Here is a 21612-nt window from a genome sequence, read left to right as displayed (position 1 = left end):
GTAGCCTTTTGCTTCATAAAATTGGTTATGTTACTGCAATTCATTAATTGTTTCCACGCTGCCACATTTATCTATCATTAAATTGCAGAAAATAGATTATTTTTACACTTATTGAATGAAGAAAGTGGGAATTTGCCTGCAAGGAGTGGATAGGAGTTGATGCAAATGTTTGTTTTATTAAAATAATTAAAACATGTAGAAAAAAATACTAATAATATTAAAGATAATAGCAATACACATTTATTGAGTGTTGTGTACTCAATTCATATATGTATTATCTTATTTAATCTTTACAAGACCTCTATGAGGTAGGAGCTAATATTATCCCATTATGATGAAACTAATATTTGAGAAAGTTAAGTACCTCAGTCAGTGTCACACATTAAAAGAGGTGTTTGGACCCTGGTAACCTGATTTCATAACATGAAAGTGTAAAATACTGTCATAGTTTGGAGAAAAAAAAAAAAAAGATCAATTAGCAGTGTACTGTTAAAGCAGCTCTCTTGCAGTAGAGAAAAAAGCAAAAGTTCTGATTTGTAGCATATGCCGATTTCCAAGTTGGAAATGCTCCCGCCATGGACTTTGAGATGCCAGTGTGACATCTACTGGCTCCCAGAATTCCTGAACCTTAACAATCAGCTCTGGCCACTTCAACACAGCACTGGTGGAGAGAACCAGCCCATCAGTGTGGCTCAGGGGCTTGCCAAAGATGTGCAGCAGTGGCAGTGGTATGAATCGGCAAGTTATTATGACGCACAACAGGGACAACATTTCACTGCAGGCACATGAGAGGAAAGAAAAAGAACCGGGACAGCACAAAAGAATGATTATGGTTTGGGAGGGAAAAAAAAGCGAATTTAAGCTCATGTGGCAGAAAAGACCAGGAGCCAGGTGCTGAAAATGATTTGAACTTGATCTAGGAATTTATGGTATTTAAAAACAAACCAAAAACCTTCCTTATTAAGATAGGAATTTGGTGACGGGAACATTTGTTATTTACCTTAATTGAGAGAGAAAATAGACAAAACCATAGCTACATTTTCTGTTTCTGTGAAATTCATAGGAACTTTCCCACAGAAACATGTCTGAGCTTTGTTGGAAGGTGAATTCGACTTTGAAAATAAAAGGAGAAATTGACTGCTCATTTAGCTGCCTTAAATCATTTCTAGGTTAAGATATTACATCTGTATATGCATGCATAAAACATACATATGTATATGTAAAGAGACATATATATGCAATACATGTACATACATAATTAATTCATCTATGAGGTATTAGGTGAAGCATCATTTGGTACATTGAAGTATCCAGCTTTACATTTTCCAAATCTCCACTAGCCGTCTTTCTAATGTTCACCTTCTGGAACCATGCAGATTGCAAAGTGAATGAAAATTACCTGTCTATGAGTGTTCGTCAGACACTGAAGAATACAGTTGGGTTGCAGCAGCTGTTATTTTCTGGCAGAAACCAAATCATTTGGAATGCTGCAGAATGAGAAGCTTCCTGTCAACTGGTGGCACTTACCACAAGGGAGCAGAGGCCTTTTTACGCCTGCTCTTAATCTGCAAGTCTAGGAATTCATTCATTTTTCTTACTCAGCAATGTCTACTTTTTCTCATTAACAAGAAAAATCTATGAACAGATTGACTGTGTTGTTCCTGCAGTGTCTGGAGAGACACATGTTTGCATATGGGGGTGAGATGGGTGGAATTGGCTCCTTTTAAAGATTTTCCTGTAGTCTTCTGTTTAACCTGAAATAAGAACTTGGTAGTAGAAACATACAGAAAAGATTATTAGTCTGTGCTAAAAGGATAAGATTCTATTATTTCAGAGTAAATTAAAGGTAGCCAGAAATGCTGTCAGACTCTGGCATGATGAAAGATAGGTGAAAGTTAAAGGAAAGACACAATAGTTTCAATTACTTTGGATCTCATAATGTCAAAGTTGTGAGACTCTTTGTTGCTTAACAAGTAGATTTTTTTTAAGCCCTTTATACTCCAGTTCTTCTTGATGAAACAGAAATATGAAAAATTGCTTCTTCATGGGACATAGAAGGCTTTGTAAAATACAGTGTAGTTTTCTGTAGTTTTATATGAGGTTCTGCTTTCTACTCTTGCACAATAGCCTCTGCTCCACCTTCATACCTTCACCTATGTTAGAACTTGAAGCTGAAGCACCACATAGAAGAAAGTCTGAAGAATAATATTACTTGGGTTCACATGGGTCAGTTGTCTTTGGATTGCTTTGTATATCTATCTATCTATCTGTCATCTATCTATCTATCTATCTATCTATCTATCTATCTATCTATCTGTCTAAATGTCTTTTTTCTTTAATCGGGTGATAGTTGAATTATAATCTTACTTTAGTTATTAGAGTTCATGAGCTTCCAGAAAAATCAGCATCTCATACTGTCTTTTCAAGAGTGTTTGTGAAGTTGGCTTCTGATTTTATTCTGTTAACTTTATTACATAAACCAAGGAGCTCATACTCTAATACGCATATTGGATAACCCAAAGGATGCTTGTATTTGATCAAAGTATTGTTTTATGTTCATTTATTTTTATTTATTCATTCTCTTTGCAGTGACCAAAATCGAGGAAGCAGCAAGATACCTGCCCTGTTTAGAGACTAGTATTTCTTGGTCTAAAACCAGTTATTTTCCAAGAAAAACTACACAGTTTTACTCAGTTACTTTTTACTGGTCACCTATACAGTAATAAACCCAATGGTAGATACCGTCAAATCCCTGAAGTCTAGGGAGTATAACTGTCTTAGTCTGTTTGTGCTATCCTAACAAAATACCTGAAGTGGAATAGTTTTAAAGCAACATTAATTTATTTCCCAACATTCTGCAAGGTCCAAGATCAAGGTGCTGGCAGATTCATCTCTTATGAGGGCCCAGGCTCTACTTCCAAGGTGGTAACTGGAGTATTATTTTCTCACATGGTGGCAGATGGGCAAAAAGGGGACAAATATCATGTTCTGTCATGGCAGAAGTTATGGAAGGAGCCAAACTCACCTCTTAAGTCCTTTTATAAATTACCAATTGAATCTATGAGAGCCCTTATGGCCTAATAATTTCCTAAACATTCTGTCTCTTAATACTCCTGCATTGGGGACTGGGTTTCAATACGAATTTTATTTTAGAGGGGACGCAAACATTCAAACAATAGCATTGACAAACTATTTTTCTTTTAATCAGATCATATGCCTTGTTACTACTTAAAAGCATAAACGGACTTCCAAGGAAATTTATCCTCCTCTTACAAAATGGTATAATTTCTCTAGCTACATAAAACACTTCAAACCTCTCTTCATCTGGTTTATTGATGGATTCTTTAACAAATATTGTGTTAGCTACTATTAACAATTTGTAATTTAAAAAAAGTATTTGAGAATAACTTTTTCTACATTTTCTATTTTGTTTATTAAAATGGCTAATGACTTTTGCAAGAAAATTTATTCAATGACCTCATGTACTGTGATATGTAAAAACAAACAAAAAATGAAAAAATGGATCCATTGTCTGCATAGTATATAAATAAAAACATTGCTGAAAAATTTTGTTTGAATTAAGGTATATTACAGAAGGATTTTTTTTGGATTCAATTATAAAACTTTATACTTTGGTTAAAGATCTTAACATTTTCCATTTTTCCATGTAAATAATAAAGAGTTATATGGACAGACATTACTAATGTATAAAATGCTGTTGCAAATTAAAAATAATTGGAGATATAAATTTTAATATAGTTATGTAAGGAGCTGTTTGAATCTTCTCACTAAAGTTATTTCTTGTCATACCATGAAAGCTAGAGAAGAAAAATGTGTTCACTTGAGTTGGTATTCAGATAAACTCAAAAGATTGCATCCTTTGACTGAAATTAGACAATAGTGAGAAAGGGGCTCAAGATAATCTTGTTTTATCCAATCAAAACTCCTCAACTTAGCAGTATGAACTCTAAAAATAATGGGCCAGGTTTGCCTCCTATGGGATTGAGTGTACATATTCTGCATATTCCCATATATATGATTTAGGGCATAAATGTTATCATTTTTAAATAAGGCAGAGCTATGAAAAATTCAGATATTTTTGTTTAAAACTTCACAAACTTTTTTTGTTGTGAACTGGCAATGTGTGAGGCTTTAAGTTTAGTTTGAAGTTTGGTTAATTTGAAAAATTATCCATTTATTAAAACTTAATTTTGGTGGGTAAAATACCCCATATCACTTATTGTGTTCATAGTTTTAGATTTTCAGTTTTCCAGAGTATTTTCAAAAGATAAATAGGATTTCATTAATAAAGACATTAAATTCCAAATTTTGTAGTTTGGAGTGACAACTTATATATACTTAGTCATTATTTTTAACATGCATTGCTGTTCTGAGTCACTCAACAGGAAAGTTTTTTTTTTCTATTGAAAATTACATTTTCTTATATTTATATTGGGCTTTCCACATTTGCAAAATGCTCTCACAGCAATACTTTGACGAATGCCTGTTGCACTTGAATGAAAATATGAATGAATTTATTGTCTCATTTTACTCTGACAACTGGCCTTTGAAATCCAGTTTTATTACTCCTGTATTTCAAAAGAGGAAAGTGAAACTCCAGGGCCACAGGGCTTCTACTGGTTCTCTTGCAAGAACTGAAACTAAAAACTAGGATAATCTTATTCTCATCCCTGTTCTATTTGCTCACATTTTTAATTAATTAAATTGCAACACCACTGTTCTTGTTGTTTTCTATTCCAGACACTACTGTATCATGGATCTCACTGTCAAACATGTTTCAAACTTTTAGAAATGCCCATTTAACTAAAATTTTAGTAAATAAAACTTTTGCTAATTCAGCAAACATGTATTGAGTGTCTGCTATGTGCAAGGTACTGAATAAAATGGGCACAGATCTGCCCTCTTGAGGGTTATACTGGAGAGCGGCCAGAGAGTCAAACATTGTAAGTAAATCAATGATATATTAGCAGGTACTCAATAATGTTCAGGAATAGGCAGCATGGATGTCAAAATGTTAGACTGCAAACTTAAGGTAGCCAAAGAAGGTTTCTCTTACAACATGTTGTCTGAATAGAGATTTGAAAACAGTGAAGGAGCAGACCAAGTTGATGTGTGGGTAACAGGTGCTCTAGACAGAGAGAAGACATGTGAAGCTTTGGTGCAGGGTGCTCTGACCAGTAGGAGAAGCTGGAAGAGATTAAGATAACTGAAGCAGAAGTGGGGATTATAGGTGATGAGGTCAGAGGAGAAGGCCTGGGAGAGGACAGTGCTGGGTGGTGGAGGTGACTTGAAGGCCATGGTAATAACTGTACTTGCAGTGAGATAAATCGTGTTGAGCATAATTTATGTTCCAGCAGAACTGGTTCACTGTTGTGTTGATAATAGATTTTGGATGCCATGGTGGAAGCAGGAGACCAATTTCAAAGATATTGGAATAATTCAGGTGAGAAAAGATGATAGTATGGATAAGGATGATAGAAGTGTCAATGGTAATAAGTCAATATATTTTTAGTGTCTCACTTATGAGATTGCTCATGGAATAGATGTGGGCTGTAGGAGAAAACAACAAATCAAAGATAAAGTATTTGGCCTTAGCAACTAACATTATTGGAGTATCATCAATTGATATAAAAAGACTGTGGGAAAAGCAGGTTTGGGAACTAAGGGAGTTTGCTTTTACCGTGTTTGGTTTAAGAAGCCAGTTAGCCATCAAAAGGAAATACATAAATTGTTTGGATATAACAGTCTGGAGTTTAGGGGACTCTGAATTAGATATATAAATTTGACAGTTGTCAGGGTATACAAACGGTATATTGTCTTGACATTAGGTAAGATTACCTATGGTGTGAGTTTATATAAGGAAGAAGAGACATCCAAGAATAGGATTGAACAGATTTGTTCAGTTGTTTCAAAGGGAAGAAATATATCTACTTGCCGACGGGAATAAACCAGTACAGAGGGAATGGTTGTTAACATATGAGAGAGAGGAAGAATTTCTGGAACAATGTCATGAATAGGTAAGAGAAATAGGATTTAATGCAAAGTGAGGTGGATTGTTTGCAGGTACAGACAGTTTATAGTAACAAGAAAGAAGAGAGAATTAGAGGTGGACATAGTGATGGGAATTCGGAATGCTTGTATGTTCCTAGTGAAATAGGAAGTAAGGACAGATGCTGAACATGAAAAGGGGTGGAGAGGAAAGTTGCTGAAGATTTCAGAGGAGAATGTAGAAAATCATTACATGGAGTGAATGCACTTGAGAAAGTGAGTGTGATTATTGGCCAAAAGTAAGAACCTATTTAGATTCTCATAGGCATTAATTTAAAATTATGCTAGTCAGCAGAAATTTTGTGTTTTTTTGTTTTTCTCTTTCTTGTGTGGATGTAGACATGCAGGAGTAGAAAATTGTATTTAAACCAGGACTGATATGGGACAAAAGGAAAGTTTGTGTGTCGATTCTGCCTCTGGCAAATCTTGTCCAAATGGGAGAAAATGAGAACTAGAAATAAAATTATAAGCCTCCCAACTTGCTATCCAAATGTCACAAGGGAAAAAAAAAAAAAAAAGAAAGAAAGAACCCAATTGACTGAACAGATCATCTCTTGGCCAAGGAGACCCCAGAGTAACCCTGAAAACTAAGTTCTCAGCCACAACAGAATGATGGATCAGGCAAACCTCATTATACCTCTTCCCTTGCAAACCACAATTAGGCTTTCTTCCCTAAGAGCCTGTCAGGAACCAGCTTTTTCAAGACATTCCACTACCGGCATCAACAAACCACCTGATGCTGCTCATTCTTTTTTTTTTTTTTGCCTGATAAGAGACCACCAACCATGGAGTGGTTCTGATCAGATTACAGAGGACGTACATGAAAGCTTTTGCATCCTTTGCTTGACCTTTTGATGGCAGAGGGCCAAAAACTCTATCCTCGATATATCATGCTAACTCTACCATTTTTTGATCATGGAGCCCATGGAAAGGCAAAAAGCTTGAATATATACATACACGTCTGCTTTTCATAAATGTTAACAACTCTTCTATCGGTTATTGAATATGTATATTTGCCCATGCTGCTAAGCATAAACTTCTATTCACTTTGCTCCTCCTGCAAAGGGTCTACTTTTGGCTTCCAGCCAGAAGCTGTGCTTCTGATCCTGTCGGAGTTGTCACCCTGCAGGCTGCAACCCTTTATTAGAAATGAAGCTCTCCTTTCCCAATTTAAAAATAAAAATAAACCAGGTCTGGGACTTTCTCAAGCTAGTGTAATGATGTAAGTCAGGTGCAAGGGAGTGAAGTATATGGAAGGAATAATTTAAAAGATTAACCATAGAGTTCAAGTGTACTAAAGAAGAAGATGAAGCTGTAAGAGAAGGGAAGAGTTTGGTATAGGTGTTCTGATTTATGAGATGGAAGTACCTGTGGGACCGAAGGATTGTTCAAGTCAGTAACCTAGAGAGAATGGACTGAGAATATAGGAAGCAGTGGTCATAAAACAGAAAACTTGGAATCGAGGTTATGGAAAGGTTGAAATTATTGAAAAAATAATTATAAAGTTTAGTGAATGACCAAGAAGTGAGTGACTGAAGGTAGAGAACAAGGTCATTGGAGGAGAGGAGTTCAAGGAACCAAGAGGCCAGAATATTGGAGGGATCATCTTCATATATACTGAAGTTACTAAGAAGCAAGATGGAAATAGTGCTGAAGAGAAGCACCTGATCCAACAGGTGAGATCTTTAGATAAAAGAGGGAGAGTTGGTAGATGATTGGTATAGTTGGACGAAATGAAATTCAAAGCTGATTATTTGGGAGAGGAAGAATGGTCAGAATGCATCAAAAAGGAGCAAGGGTACCCAGACAACCTTAAGTTCAGTATTGTGATTGATGTAGGAGGCAAATTGCTATTAGGAGCTGGGAAGTAAAAGGAAACTCAGAAAAGAGAAAGAAGCCACAGGGGATTTACTATGGATGAATATGAGCAGGAAGAGGTACAGTGGAAGAGTAGTTGAAGAAAGCAGGATGAAGCATGAAGAATGGATTACAAAGCCTTGTGAAAGCAGAGTTTAGGAGAACCTTATGGTTTAGGTGGTTTAGGATAATTTTCAAAAGAATATTCAGATAGTATAGTGTTTATGATAAAATTTTCTTGTTACATTCCTGTGTTTAGATTACCAGAATTCATTCGCTTTTTTTCCTCCCTTTTAAAAAAATTGGGCCAGCACTTTAGGAGGCCAAGGCAGGCGGATTTCTTGAGTCCAGGAGTTCAAGACTAGCTTGGGCAACATGGCAAAATCTTGTCTTTAAAAAAAAATTACAAAAATTATCCAGGTGTGGTGATATATGCCTGTAGTCCCAGTCACTCGGGAAGCTGAGGCCAGAAGATTGCTTGAGCCCAGGAGACTGAGACTTCAGTGAGCTGAGATTGTGCCATTGTACTCCTGCCTGGGTGACAAAGAGAGACTGTTTCGAAAAAAAAAAAAAAAAGATACATAATAGATGTACGTAGTTTAGGGATACAGAATGCATGGGATAATTTAATACATTCATATAATTGATGAAGATCAAATTAGTTTATTTAAGATATCCATCACCTTAAATATTTGTCTTTTCTTATGCTAGAAACATCTGAATTATTCATCTCCACCTATTTTAAAATGCACAAGAGATGATTGTAAACTATAGTCACCCTACTGATCTATCAAACACTAGCTCTTATTTCTTCCATCAAACCATATATTTGACCCCATCAATCAACTTCTTTTTATCACCTCTCTCTCTTCCCCTATAATTTCAAACCTCTGGTAACCACTGATTTACTCTTTATATTCATGAGTTACAATTTTTTAGTTCTTGTGTACAAGTGAGAACATGTGATATTTGTCTTTCTGTGCTTGGCTTATTTCACTTAACATAATGACCCTAAGTTCCATCTACATTGCTGAAAATGACAAAATTTTATTTACTTTTATGGCTAAATAATATTTCAATGTGTATATATACCACATTTTCTTTCTTTGTTCATAGGCACTTAGGTTGATTCCATAATTTGGCTATTGGAATAGTGCTGCAATAAACGTAGAGGTGCAGATATCTCTTTTATATATTAATTTTCTTTCTTTTGGATGTATACCCAGTAGTAGAATTACTGATCATATGGTATTTCTTGTTTAAGTCTTTTGAGGAACCTACGTCCTTTCCTCCATTGTGGCTGTACTAATGCACATTCCCACCAACAATATCCTGGCCATCAACTGTTCTTACCTGTCTTTTTGATAAAAATCATTTTAACTTAGGTGAGATGATATTTCATTATAGTTTTGATTTGCATTTTTCTGATGATTAGTGATGTTAGCATTTTTTCATATACTTCTTGGCCATTTATATTTCTTCTTTCAAGAAATATCTATTCAGATCTTTTTCCCAGTTTTTAATTGGCTTATTTGTTTATAGGCTATTGAGTTGTTTGAGCTCTGTATATATTGTGGTTATTAATCTCTTGTCAGTTGGACAGTTTGCCAGTGTTGTCTGTGTTGATTGTTTATGTTGCTAAGCAGAAGCGTTTAGTTTGATGGGCATCCATTTGTTTATTTTTGTTTTGGTTGGCTATGCTTTTAAGGTCTTACACAATGATCTTTGCCCAGACCAATGTCTCCAATGTCTTGAAGCATTTCTTTAATGTTTCCTTACAGTAGTTTTATAGTTTCAGGTCTTACATTTAAGTCTTTAATCAATTTGGGGTTGATTTTTGTACATAGTGAGAGATGAGGGTCTAGTTTCTCTTCTGCATATAGTTATCCAGTTTTTCAGTACCATTTATTGAAAAGACTGTCTTTTCCCCATTGTATGTTTTTGGCACTGTTGTCAAAGTTGAGTTTGCTGTAGATGGATGGATTTCTTTTGAGGTTCTCTATTCTCTTTCATTGGTCTGTGTGTCTGTTTTTATGCCAATACCATGTTGATTTGGTTAATATAGCTTTGTAGCAAATTTTGATGTCAAGTAATATGATGCTTCCAACTTTGTCCTTTTCACTCAGCACTTCTTCAGCTACTTGGGGTATTTTGTAGATCCATATAAATTAATAAATTTGTTTTTCTAATTCTGTGAAGAATGTCAGTGGCATTTTGATAGGGATTGCATTGAATTTGTAGATTGTTTTGGATAGTATTGCCATTTTAATAATATTAATTCTTATTCCTGAGCATGGGATATCTCCCCTTTATGTGTGTGTGTCCTTTTTAATTTATTTCCTCAGTGTTTGTTTACAGTCTTCCTTTTATACGTTTCACTTCTTTGGTTAAAATGACTCCTTGGTGGTTTATATTCATTGTAGCTCTTATAAATCAGATTGCCTCCTTGATTTCTTTTTCAGGATGTTCACTGTTGGCATATATAAATGCTATTGACTTTTGTATGTTGGTTTCATATCCTGAACCCTACTTAATTTATTCTAACAGTTTTCTGGTAGTCTTTAGATTTTCCTATGTATAAAATTATGTCATATTGGAATAAGGCTAATTTGACTCTTCCTTTCCAATTTGGATAGCATTTATTTCTTTCTCTTGCCTAATTGCTCTAACCAGGACTTCCAGTACTATGTTGACTATGTTGGTATTAGTTCTTCTTTAAATGCTTGGTAGAATTCTCAAGTGAAACCATTAGGTCCTGGGATTTTCTTTGATGGGAGACTTAGTATTACACCTTCAATGTCATTACTTGCTATTGCTTTGTTGGGCTTTTCTATTTCCTCGTGGTTCAATCTTGGCACGTTGTATGTGTGTATTAGGCTGTTCTTACACGGTTATAAAAATACCGAGACTGGGTAATTTAAAAGAAAAGAGGTTTAATTGAGTCATAGTTCTGCAGGCTATACAGAAAGCATAGTGGCATCCTTGGCGTCTAGGGAGGCCTGAAAAAGCTTCCAGTAATGATGGAAGGCAAATGGGGAGCAGGCACCAGAGATGGTGAGAATGAGAACAAAGGAGAGAGTGGGATGAGAGGTGCCATACACTTTCAAACAGCACCAAAAGGATGGTGTTAAACTATGAGAAATCTGCCCCCATGATACACTCATCTCCTACCTTCAGTACTGGAGATTAGAATTCAACATGAGATTTGGGCAGAGACAAATATCCAAACGAAATAATGGTGTCCATAAATTTATCTGTTTTATCTATGCTTGATTCTTTGTATTTCTGTGCTCTCAGTTGTTATGTCTCTTTTTTCATTTTTTATTTTATTAATTTGGGTCTTCTTTTTTTTCTTAGTCTAGCTAAATTTTTGTTGATTATCTTTTCAAAAAACTGATTTCTCATTTTGTTGATTTTCTGCATTTAGTCTCAAATTTATTTCTGCTAAATTTTTATTATTTCTTTTCTTCTAATTTTGGCTTAGGTTAATTCTTGCTTTTCTAGCTCCTTGAGCTGCATTATTGGGTTGTTTATTTAAAGTCTTTCTACTTTTTTGATATAGGCATTTATTGCTATAAACTTCCCTCTTAGTACTGCTTTTGTGTATCCCATAACATTTAGTATATTGTATTTTCATTTGTGATACTACCTGTGGGTTCAGACAAGGATTAAGTTTTTGCCAGGGAACCTGAGGTGTTGAGGAAGATGGCTGCCTACCTCAATCTCAGTTTTTCTAAAGTAGAAATGAGTTAGGGAAAAATTTTTGCAAATTTGGCACCAAGCAGATCAGGAGACAGATGTCATGAATATAGAAGTCTGATTCTTTTATTGTATACTTGAAGTTTCTTCACTTCTCTGTGATCCTGGGAACTGTTTCTTCCTCATATTTGAGTTCTGGGATATTGCTGGTGACAATCTCAGCACTCGATATTAGTTTTTGGTTTTCTAGGGGACGGGAGGAGTGAAGTCAGCTTGTTTCTACACTGCCATTTGAAACCAGAAGTCTATTCACTTTTAAAACAATGAACCATAGCCACTGTATTGTCGCTACATATATATATTTGTGCATGTGTATAAATGCATTTTATGAGTCACAGGGCCTCCAGTTCCAGAAATTTAACTCTATTAATAAAGTTGGGTTTGTTTTGTTTTTAATGAACCTAGACAACATTTACAAAATAAAATTTATTTTATAACATAAAAGAAAAGCCATATGTAAAACATAAGTCAAGTAGGCATTAAAAGGCAAGATACTATAGTGTTTAAATGTCAGTAATTTTTAATAAAGAATCTTATTTATTCTGCAAATATTCAATAACTCTTTGTGTAATTAATCATGCAACTTTGTGCAAAATGTTTTATGGCTTACAGCCAGAATGTATGCTTTAAATTTCATATAAAAACTGGCCAGGCCATGTGACTCATGCCTATAATCCTAGCACTTTGGGAGGCTGAGCGGGCAGATCACTTGAAGTCAGGAGTTCAAGACCAGCCTAGCCAACATGTTGAATTCCTGTCTCTACTAAAAATACCAAAAAAAAAAAAGTTAGCCAAGTGTGGTGGTGAGCACCTGTAATTCTAGCTACTCAGGAGGCTGAGGCAGGAGAATCACTTAAACATGGAAGGTGGAGGTTGCAGTGAGCTGACACTGTGCCATTGCACTCCAGCCTGGTTGACAAAGTGAGACTCCCTCTCAAGTAAGCAAACAAACAAACTAACTAACTAACTAACTAAATAAATAAATAAATTTTATATGAAAACATACAGAAGTAAATATGTTTTTTCAAAATATACAAAAGTAACATCAATTTTCTATGTATTATGAGATATTCTAAGGATAGGAAGAGAAAAGAAAAACTGCCCTATCAGGTAGTTTAACATTTTATCTTGAAACTACAATGTCAAAAATAAAGACTTCTTCTAACATTTTAAAATGCATTGTATCATGCCTTTCAATATAACACTTGTAGAGAGCACTCAGTGGCTCACAAATTCTGGTACGTAATGCAATTGTAGTGTTTACTCTATCAGTCCCAGCATCTTTTTATGATCCATAATGTAATAATATGAAAAAACTAGATTACCGTCTCCCAAAGAGTGTTCCTGGGAGTACACATCAGTAGTGTTATCAGAAAAGGGGGTTCTAACTAAACAACACTAATTACTGGAGCGTCCAATACATAAAAATTATGCATTGTAAAAATTATGCTTCACTTTCTAGCACATGAAGCAGTTTCTAGCATGCTTAAATTATTTTGCAGTGGAATCTCTATTCTTTAGAAAACATATTTAACAATGCATACTCTAAGAAGGCTGACCTAGAGAGCAAGTTAAATCCACTTCTGAAATATTGGCATTATTTGTCTTTAACTTTTTCTGGAGTTTTCGCTAGTAGCAATGCTTTTACTAAGCATAGCATAGCTGAAGCCATCCTTTCTGCCTCCTAGGATCATACTGTTACTTCATCTACTACCAATAACACTAGCCAGCACTAAGGCATTGCTGATTCAAAATTGAAGAAATCCACTGCTGATTCACTCTTTAGGTAAGCAGAACCTACCTGTACAAATAGCTTTACTGGATGGTGTGAGGGTTTCATGAAATAGTATCCTGCAGGTGAGTGAGAGAGGAAGAGCAAGCATGTGTGTAGCTGATAGATGACTAAACCAAGAGTCTAATTGAGAGAAAGAAATTAGGTCTGCTTTTGCTCCTAGGGAGAGAGAGAGGACTAAATCTGTCATGGGGTTTCAAAAACCAAAAGGCAAGCATTATCAAGCAAAAAGCAAAGCAGGTTATGAAATTTCAGCTTTTGATTTTGGATGCCAAATTTCTAATAATATGTAGAACTGAATATATCTTATGCATGTTATATATTTTTTTAAAAATCATGATTTGATAGCTATTGAGGTTCATAAGAAACCTTTCTTTCATATTAAAAAAAAAAAAAAAAAATTCAGGCTGGGCGCAGTGGCTCAAGCCTGTAATCCCAACACTTTGGGAGGCCGAGGCGGGTGGATCATGAGGTCAAGAGATCGAGACCATCCTTTAGTAGAGACGGTAAAACCCCGTCTCTACTAAAAATACAAAAAATTAGCTGGGCATGATGGCGCGTGCCTGTAATACCAGCTACTCGGGAGGCTGAGGCAGGAGAATTGCCTGAACCCAGGAGGCGGAGGTTGCGGTGAGCCGAGATCGCGCCATTGCACTCCAGCCTGGGTAACAAGAGCGAAACTCTGCCTCAAAAAAAAAAAAAAAAAAAAAAAGGAAAGAAAAATTTCAGGTACTTCATTAAGCTGATTGATTAACCTCATCTCAGAAAAGTTTCTTCGAAGTTACTCCATGTATTATAAAATATTACAGCTTTATAAGAGACTGAGTTAGAGTGTTTTTTGGTACAGAATGATTAGGCAAGCCAGACTTCATGGTGATGATTTCCCAGACCAAATCATTTAGCATCTACTGACCTAATTTTCTTCATTTGTGAATGGGGATGCTGGGGAGGAAAAAGGAGAGGAATAAAACACAAACAAGGAGAGATTCTTAGGTATTTGTTATCCAGACTCTGCTGTGGCAGAGTCAAAGATAAAAATCATGTGGTTCCTGCCCTCAAGGGGCTTTCAATAAAATAGGTGAAATCAAATGTGACACAAAAGTAAGAATAGCTTGCTCTGAAAATCCAGAGAGAGAGGAATGATTGTATACATGGAAGCTACTTGGGAGGGCTTTCTATAAATATGATATAAATGGCAAGAAATTTGAATGGTCAAAAGAGAAAAAGTTAATACTAAACAAGATGTCTGAATCAGTTTGGGTTGCTATAACAAATGCCATAGACTGGGTGGCTCATAAACAACAGAAATTTATTTCTTACAGTTATGGGGACTGAGAAGTCTAAGATCAAAGTGTCTGGTCAGGGCTGCTTCCTAGTTCCTGGGCAGCTGTCTTCTTGCTGTGTCTTCCGCAACAGAGAGGGCAAAGGACCTCTGCTGAGCCTCTTTTATAAGGGCACTAATACCATTCATGAGGGCTATGTCAGGATCACATCACCTCCCAAAGGCCCCATCTCCTGATTCTATCACTTTGGGGTTTAGGATTTCAACATTTGAGTTTTGCGGGACACAAACCGTACCACAAGCCCGTAGTACAAGACACTAGCAATGCTGTCTTTCTCCTCATCTAGCTTGAGACCAAAGTAGCCTATGATTTGACAGCAAATTTCTCCAACTTTTGCCTTCTACCCTGCACTGAAGATATTTATTATTTTCCATCCTAGATGGCTATCCCATCTGTCCCTACAAGGATTTTCTATTTCTGCTTAACCTATTCAGACTGATGATATTCCCACTAAACTTCTGGTTGACCTTTCATCTCATAATGTTGCTTCTTGCATGATATTGCCTGTCCTTCCACTCTGCCTTGCCTCTGCTTCTAAACATCTGGGACACTACTCCTTGCCTGGGATGTGTAATTAGACAAGTGGGCATGGACTTGAGCAACAAAAAGGATACCAAGAAAACAGAGCTGTCTCAAGGGAAATCTACTATTGCATTTGGCCCAAAATCATGGTAGGGAAAAGGTGCTCGTCACGTGAAATAAGGCCTGGAAGACAGAAGGGAGCCCTCACATGAAATTCTTGAAGGTTCATTTAGCTGTAAAATCACACTATATTTTTTGGTAAGAAATGGGAGCATTTTTAACACATTTTGTCAAGGAAGCAATGTGCTCTGTATTTTTTTCATTATGAAGGTTAATTTGGTGGCCATGAATAAAGTGGATTGGCAATAGAACAGGCTCATACAATAGTTAATAGAAGTTGATCCAGAGTCATAAAATTAGAAATAAGACAATTTTGGAAATAAAATCGTAAGATATTATGGGAAATTTAAAATGAGTCTGAGGAAGAGGCAGCACTGATGTAATTCCCAACAACTGCTGGGTAGTAATAGGAGTATTTGAGACCCAGCAGATAAAACTATTAAAGAGATACCGGGAAATTCATGTGAAGGACATGGTTTAATGCCTATAAGAGGTGGTATGAAGTGGTAGGAAACAGACTAAATTTGGAAAGAGAAGCTGAAGTTTGTGTCTCACTTTGGACAAAGTGTAACTTCTGTGAGTCTAATTTGTCTCAGATAATACCTCTCTTGCAGACTGGTTAAATGAATAATATAAAACAGTTATGGAAGTTCCTGCACCTAGTTGGTGCTTTACAAAATTTTGCCTGAAGTTGAATCTTTGGATGGGAAGGGGCCTTCTAACTCTGGTTCAGCTAGATCAGCCACCCTGTCTATGCTTAAAAATGTTCCCCGGCTTCTGTACCATGGCCATTCTGCTCACACATGGACCCCTCCAGCGACAGACAACTTCACACTTTGCTGTATAACTCATTTTGCCTATAGTCTTGTATGCAAACAATTTTGTACATGATATGAAGTGTCTTCATAAAGACAGTTTATGAAGTGTCAATTCTCAGACCTTACTGTGCATGAGTACTGCTCCAGTAGCTTAAGGTCCCAGTGAGATTTGTGCTGCCTTAGTCTGTGGAACAGCACAGGAATTTGTATTTTAAAGAGTTTTTTGAGTGATTCTGATGATGAAGTTCTTTGATAAACATTGTCCCAAAACTTCCCCCACATGTCCTATTTGGCCTCTAAATGTTACATGGAATAAACTTATAATGATTCAAGAAAATTGCTAGTCAGTCTCCAGTGACTTTTTCTTCCAAGTATAATGTGAAATTGTCTATAAAAGTACTTTGGAAAAACAAAAGAAGCACAAAAAATTACTTTAAACATTATGAGGTAGAAGAATATTTTGGTGAATCTGGCAATTTTTATCATCACAGTTCGTATTTATTAATGGTTTGTATATGCCACCTATATTGTATACCTTATTCTAACAGTCATATTTCATTATTTTACCATTATACAGTTGAGAATTAGAAAAGTTATCTTTCCCAGGGTCACAAAATGGCACGGACAAATTTTAAAAACTGCATTTCATTGCCTTATTTAAAAACTAATGAGATTTTTTTTTATTTTATAGCCAAGACCATCCTCAAGAATTTTAATGAATGTGGTACCACAAGAGAAATGTACATCCACATGGAAAGGTAAGATGAATTATTTCATCTAGTAGTATTTTTCTGTTGATTAAACTTTTGTTTACATTATTATTATTCTTATGTCATCAGGGGCACATTAAAACAATAATAGTTTTGCTCCAAAAAAAAAAAAAAAGTCATTTGTGCTTTCTCCTGGAATATTTTCCTGTGACCTTAGTTCTTTGGAGAATGCTTGTGTGGTGAGACTGTAGTAATGACATTTGAGAGGTGACAGGAATGGAATGTGAAGAAAGGGATGAGTAGGGCACTGAAGATTCACACTCTTTGACAATTTTGCTTTGATCTAGCTGGGACCACAGTATCTACACATAAGTTCACACCAATTGATTCTGAATTTACCAAGAGTTGTTTTGCATACTGTAAGATTTAGAATAATATGTATAAATAATTTTTTTTTACAAAGTAAAAAAAAAAAGGTGTCTGCTTTTTAGTGATTTGAATCAATAACAAATTAGAAAAAGTGACCTGATTCATAATTTATCAATTCTGAAATATTCCTATTGTGATGATTATTTTTGTGGGGTAAGAGGGGACTGAGATCTAGACCGTCTCAATTCTAGATGCCATTTAAAATCATCTGAAGAAATTCAGTAATTATTCATGCTCAGATTTTACTGAAAAGCAGTTATAATCAGAGTTCTCAGGTGATCCTAGTGTGTAGCAGGGTTGAAAACTACAACGTGACTCCAGGTTTGGAGTCAAGCACAAAATTGGATCTAAAATTGGATCCTCCACACTTATTTATGAAAAACAAGAACAACGACGAAACAAAACTAAGCTTTCAATATGTGTAATCATTAACAGAAGTACTGATTATTGAGGGTAAACTGATTTGGATTCACATAAAAAATTCATACAATTTATGTAATGAGGAAGCTATTTTTAGGTAGAAATGTGAACGTTTCTCAGAGAAAGAAATGGTGCTCAGATAACTCTTGAGAATCTGAAGATAAAACTGTCATTGAAACTTCACCTGGTACTATCTAACTTTTTAATATCTTCATAATAATGAATTTGAGTTTATTTTAATACTTACTCTTAAAAAGTTACAATTTTGTTTATTGCTATAATTTTATTGAAGCTCTGTTTCTAAACAGAACAATTTCTTATTATAAAGTTTGTAAATTTTCTTGAAGAACTAGATTGCGGATATTTTAATCAAGATAAGTTAGCATGGTTATTACCCTGAGTCACTTTAGTGACCCAAATAAGCTGGAAAACTGAAGGAAAAATAGAAAAGTTACATTATGTATTTGATTGATTCTTTCAGTTCACATTTGTGGGAATTGTTTTTGTTGTTTTGGATTGTGAAGTTCTGGTCACAATATATCACTTGTTTAGCTTTGCTTAAAATGAGAGTATTTTTGATATGTCAAAATCAAAATTCATTCTTTTACAAATGGTAGACTGCTTGTAGAAGTTGTTTTAGAGTCTCAGTTGAATGCTGAAACTTTAAAAAATGTCTCACCAAAGTTTGCTTGAATTGAACTTAAGTGTACTAGCTCTTAGGCAACCACTCATGTTGTGAACACATCCTAACTATCTCAACATGCCAGTGGTATATCATAATGGCCACTGTAAATACACATGGCCTGGAATTATTTTGATGATGGGGGGTCCCAAGGAGTACCTGTGATTGACTCCCACAAAGCTAAGAACCATCTCCACTGCTGAGAGCATTTATTATGATGCACTCTTTAAGTGGTCACAACAGGACGCTATGAGACTGAAATGGTGTTTGGATATTCTCCTGCCAAGAGGGATTTCTAGTTTCTGTGGCATTATGAAGACCCTTGATGTTCCCAGTCTTTTCCTCACTTACATCCTTTTGTGATCTACTTTCACCTCTTTCATTTTCAAGGAAAATTGATTTGGTACCATTTGATTTCCAAATTGTTACACTTCGTTCCCATTTTTGTCATATATTACCTCCTCCTCTTCCTCCCTTTCTCCTTCGCTTTTCCTTCTTTTTTTTTCTCTTTCTTTCCCTTCCTTTTTTCTCTTCCTCCCTCCAATTGCTGGCCATAATTAGAATATGACTCAGTCTAGGAGTATCTATTGAATGACTTAAGTCTACAGTACTAACACTTCCCAGTTGTTAGGGGTTGTTTTGAAGGGCATAAATTGAGCTATTAGTTCAGAATGTTTGAGGTTCTTTTCTTTTTTTCTGATGCTTTTATCTAGCTTCTGACTTTCAGATCCTTTTGCATCATTTTGCAAGGTTTTTATAAAGTCATCCCTTTGTGAACATGTACTGCTTTGTTGAGTATCGTGGAATTTTTATTGATTTGTATTTCCTTCATCTCGGGACAAAGCCTCAGTTACCTCAGATGATATATGTTTTGTGTTAGCATTCCTTTTATTGTTTGCTATGTATGCTCTCTTTGACATTTTGATTTTTCCTTTTTCCAGCAAAGGTTTTTATCTTGAGTTTTCTGCGTAGTTTCCAACACTTTATGTTTGAGTACTTTTCACTAGGTAAAATTTTTTAAAAATAAAATTATTAATGGTGCTATTGCTTTTTCCTTAATTGGTACTGTGGGGTAGAGTTTACAAAGCTTGTGACAGGTGGCTGTGTTTTTCTTTATATGGCTAATGATGTTAATTTATCTCTTTCCTTCTTCTTCTTTTTTTTTTTTTTTTTTTTTTTTTTTTGGAGATGGAGTCTTGCTTGGTCACCCAGGCTGAGTGCAGCGGTGTGTTCTCAGCTTACTGCAATCTCCGCTTTCTGGGTTCAACCCATCAGCCCATTCTTGTGCCTCAAGAACCCCAAGTAGCTGGGATTACAGGTGCCTGCCACCATGCCTGGCTAATTTTTGGATATTTAGTAGAGACGGGGTTTTGCATGTTGGCCAGGCTGGCCTCAAACTTCTGACCTCAAGTGATCCACCTGACTCAGCCTCTCAAAGTGCTGGGATTATAGACATGAGTCACCATGCCTGACCTGAATTTGTCCCTTTCTCTGATACTGCATCTTAGCTACTGAATTGTTATTAAAGTCAAATGTCTTTTCTACATATTTTGCAAGTTTGTTTTGAATCTTAAATGGTACAGTGTGTAACAACTCTTGGTTAACTCTAAAGCACTGTGCAAAAGTAAAAGACTGGTATTAACTGAAGAAAATACACAAAGATTATTATATAAATCTTAAGTTTAAGCTTTTAAAAATATCAAAAAGCATAGTGAAACTACAGCATTTAGTACCTCAAAAAAAAAAAAGAGAAAGAAAAGGAGGAAAAAGATATATAGAAACTCAGAAAAATGAAAACAAGGTGAATAGTACATTCTGAGATGTCTAGGACAGAAACGAGTTCGGATGTGATTTAGGTGTAGTCTGTGATGACAAAGTTATGATAAAAACAGATAAGAAATTTTATGTGTTGTTTTAATGAATATTTCTTAACCAAAAAGAGGTTATAGAAGAGATGCAGATAGCTTGGTGCAGATATAAATAGAGGAACTAGTAACAAATTGATGACACATCTATATGCATACATCCAGGAAAGTAAACAAGCTTTAGTCTAGGATGAAAGCTTTCTTTGGAATTCTAATTTCATCTGATTAAAGATATATATCTAGCACACATGTAGATGCTATTTAGAACTAAATGGTAATTTATTACGACTAGTAATTTCCTATTACGTAGGCATTACCGTCTTCTACTAAACTGTGTTTGAGCAAGGTGGTGAATGAGGAAAAGGCATCAGGGTAGGCTATCTCATGTTAGCCTGTAAACAGAGTATATTAGATATAGTAGAAACACATTAACATTAAAATTAAAAAGTTGGTTTTAAAGCCTAGCTTTTTTACTTTAACAATGAGTAACATTGACACAGAGCAGTGTTTCTCAAAGTTTAAAGTGCAGGTAAATTGCCTAGAGATCTTGTTAACATGTGGATTTAGATGCAGTAGGCCCAAGAGTCTCCCAGGAGGTGCTTGATGCTGAGGCTTTCCCATGGACTGCACTCGCACTAGCAAGAGGCCAGAGCCTTTCATTTATTTGTGTTCTGTCACATAGTTGACAAGAACTAGCACTCAAATTCAGTATTCTTCATGTTGTAGTCCATGAAATAGGCATTGACCAACCATAATTTTTTTTCTTTTCTCTGGAAGTATGGATTCTCATCAATAGGCAAAAACAAATTCATAAAGCATTGTCCCTTATCATTTATATTCCATATGTATGTTGAAATTTGATTTATATAGGGTCAAATTAAAATATAATCTAACTGTAACACAAAATATATTCTAGACACAAAAACATTATACTTTCACCTTTTGTATGCCTGCAGTTCATTTATAAAACAGTTAATTTTGTAGTAGTTTCTCTCTTTTTAAACATTTTTATTGGGGTAAAAGTCACATAACATAAAATATACAATTTTATCCATTTTAAAGTATACTATTCACAAATGAGTCTGCACAATATGCAGGCACCACCTGTAAGTGAACAGCTGCAGTGCTCCAACACCTTTCTTGAACATCCCTGAAGGACTGTGGTGAAGTAAAATCTTCCCAGTGGGCAGAAATTCAAGCAGTGCACCTGGTTATGCACTTTGCAT

The 21612-nt window shown here is 35.4% G+C and overlaps 1 long non-coding RNA gene across 6 annotated transcripts in view; it reads left to right on the top strand.

Moving 5' to 3' along the window:
* LOC104652571 (uncharacterized) overlaps positions 1-21612 on the top strand; it is a 531330-nt gene that overhangs the window by 196419 nt on the left and 313299 nt on the right. For 5 of the 6 annotated variants that reach the window (XR_012514017.1, XR_012514019.1, XR_012514020.1 and 2 more), the window contains exon 2: positions 16972-17038. This is a non-coding gene — a long non-coding RNA (uncharacterized LOC104652571). Of the gene's footprint in view, positions 1-13192; positions 13472-16971; positions 17039-21612 lie in introns of those variants that run through there. The other variant, XR_012514021.1, reaches the window with a different exon arrangement.

This window comes from Saimiri boliviensis, chromosome 15 (assembly GCF_048565385.1).
Source record: "Saimiri boliviensis isolate mSaiBol1 chromosome 15, mSaiBol1.pri, whole genome shotgun sequence".
Classification (NCBI taxonomy): domain Eukaryota; kingdom Metazoa; phylum Chordata; class Mammalia; order Primates; family Cebidae; genus Saimiri; species Saimiri boliviensis.
This window is presented reverse-complemented; position numbering and strand designations above follow the sequence as displayed.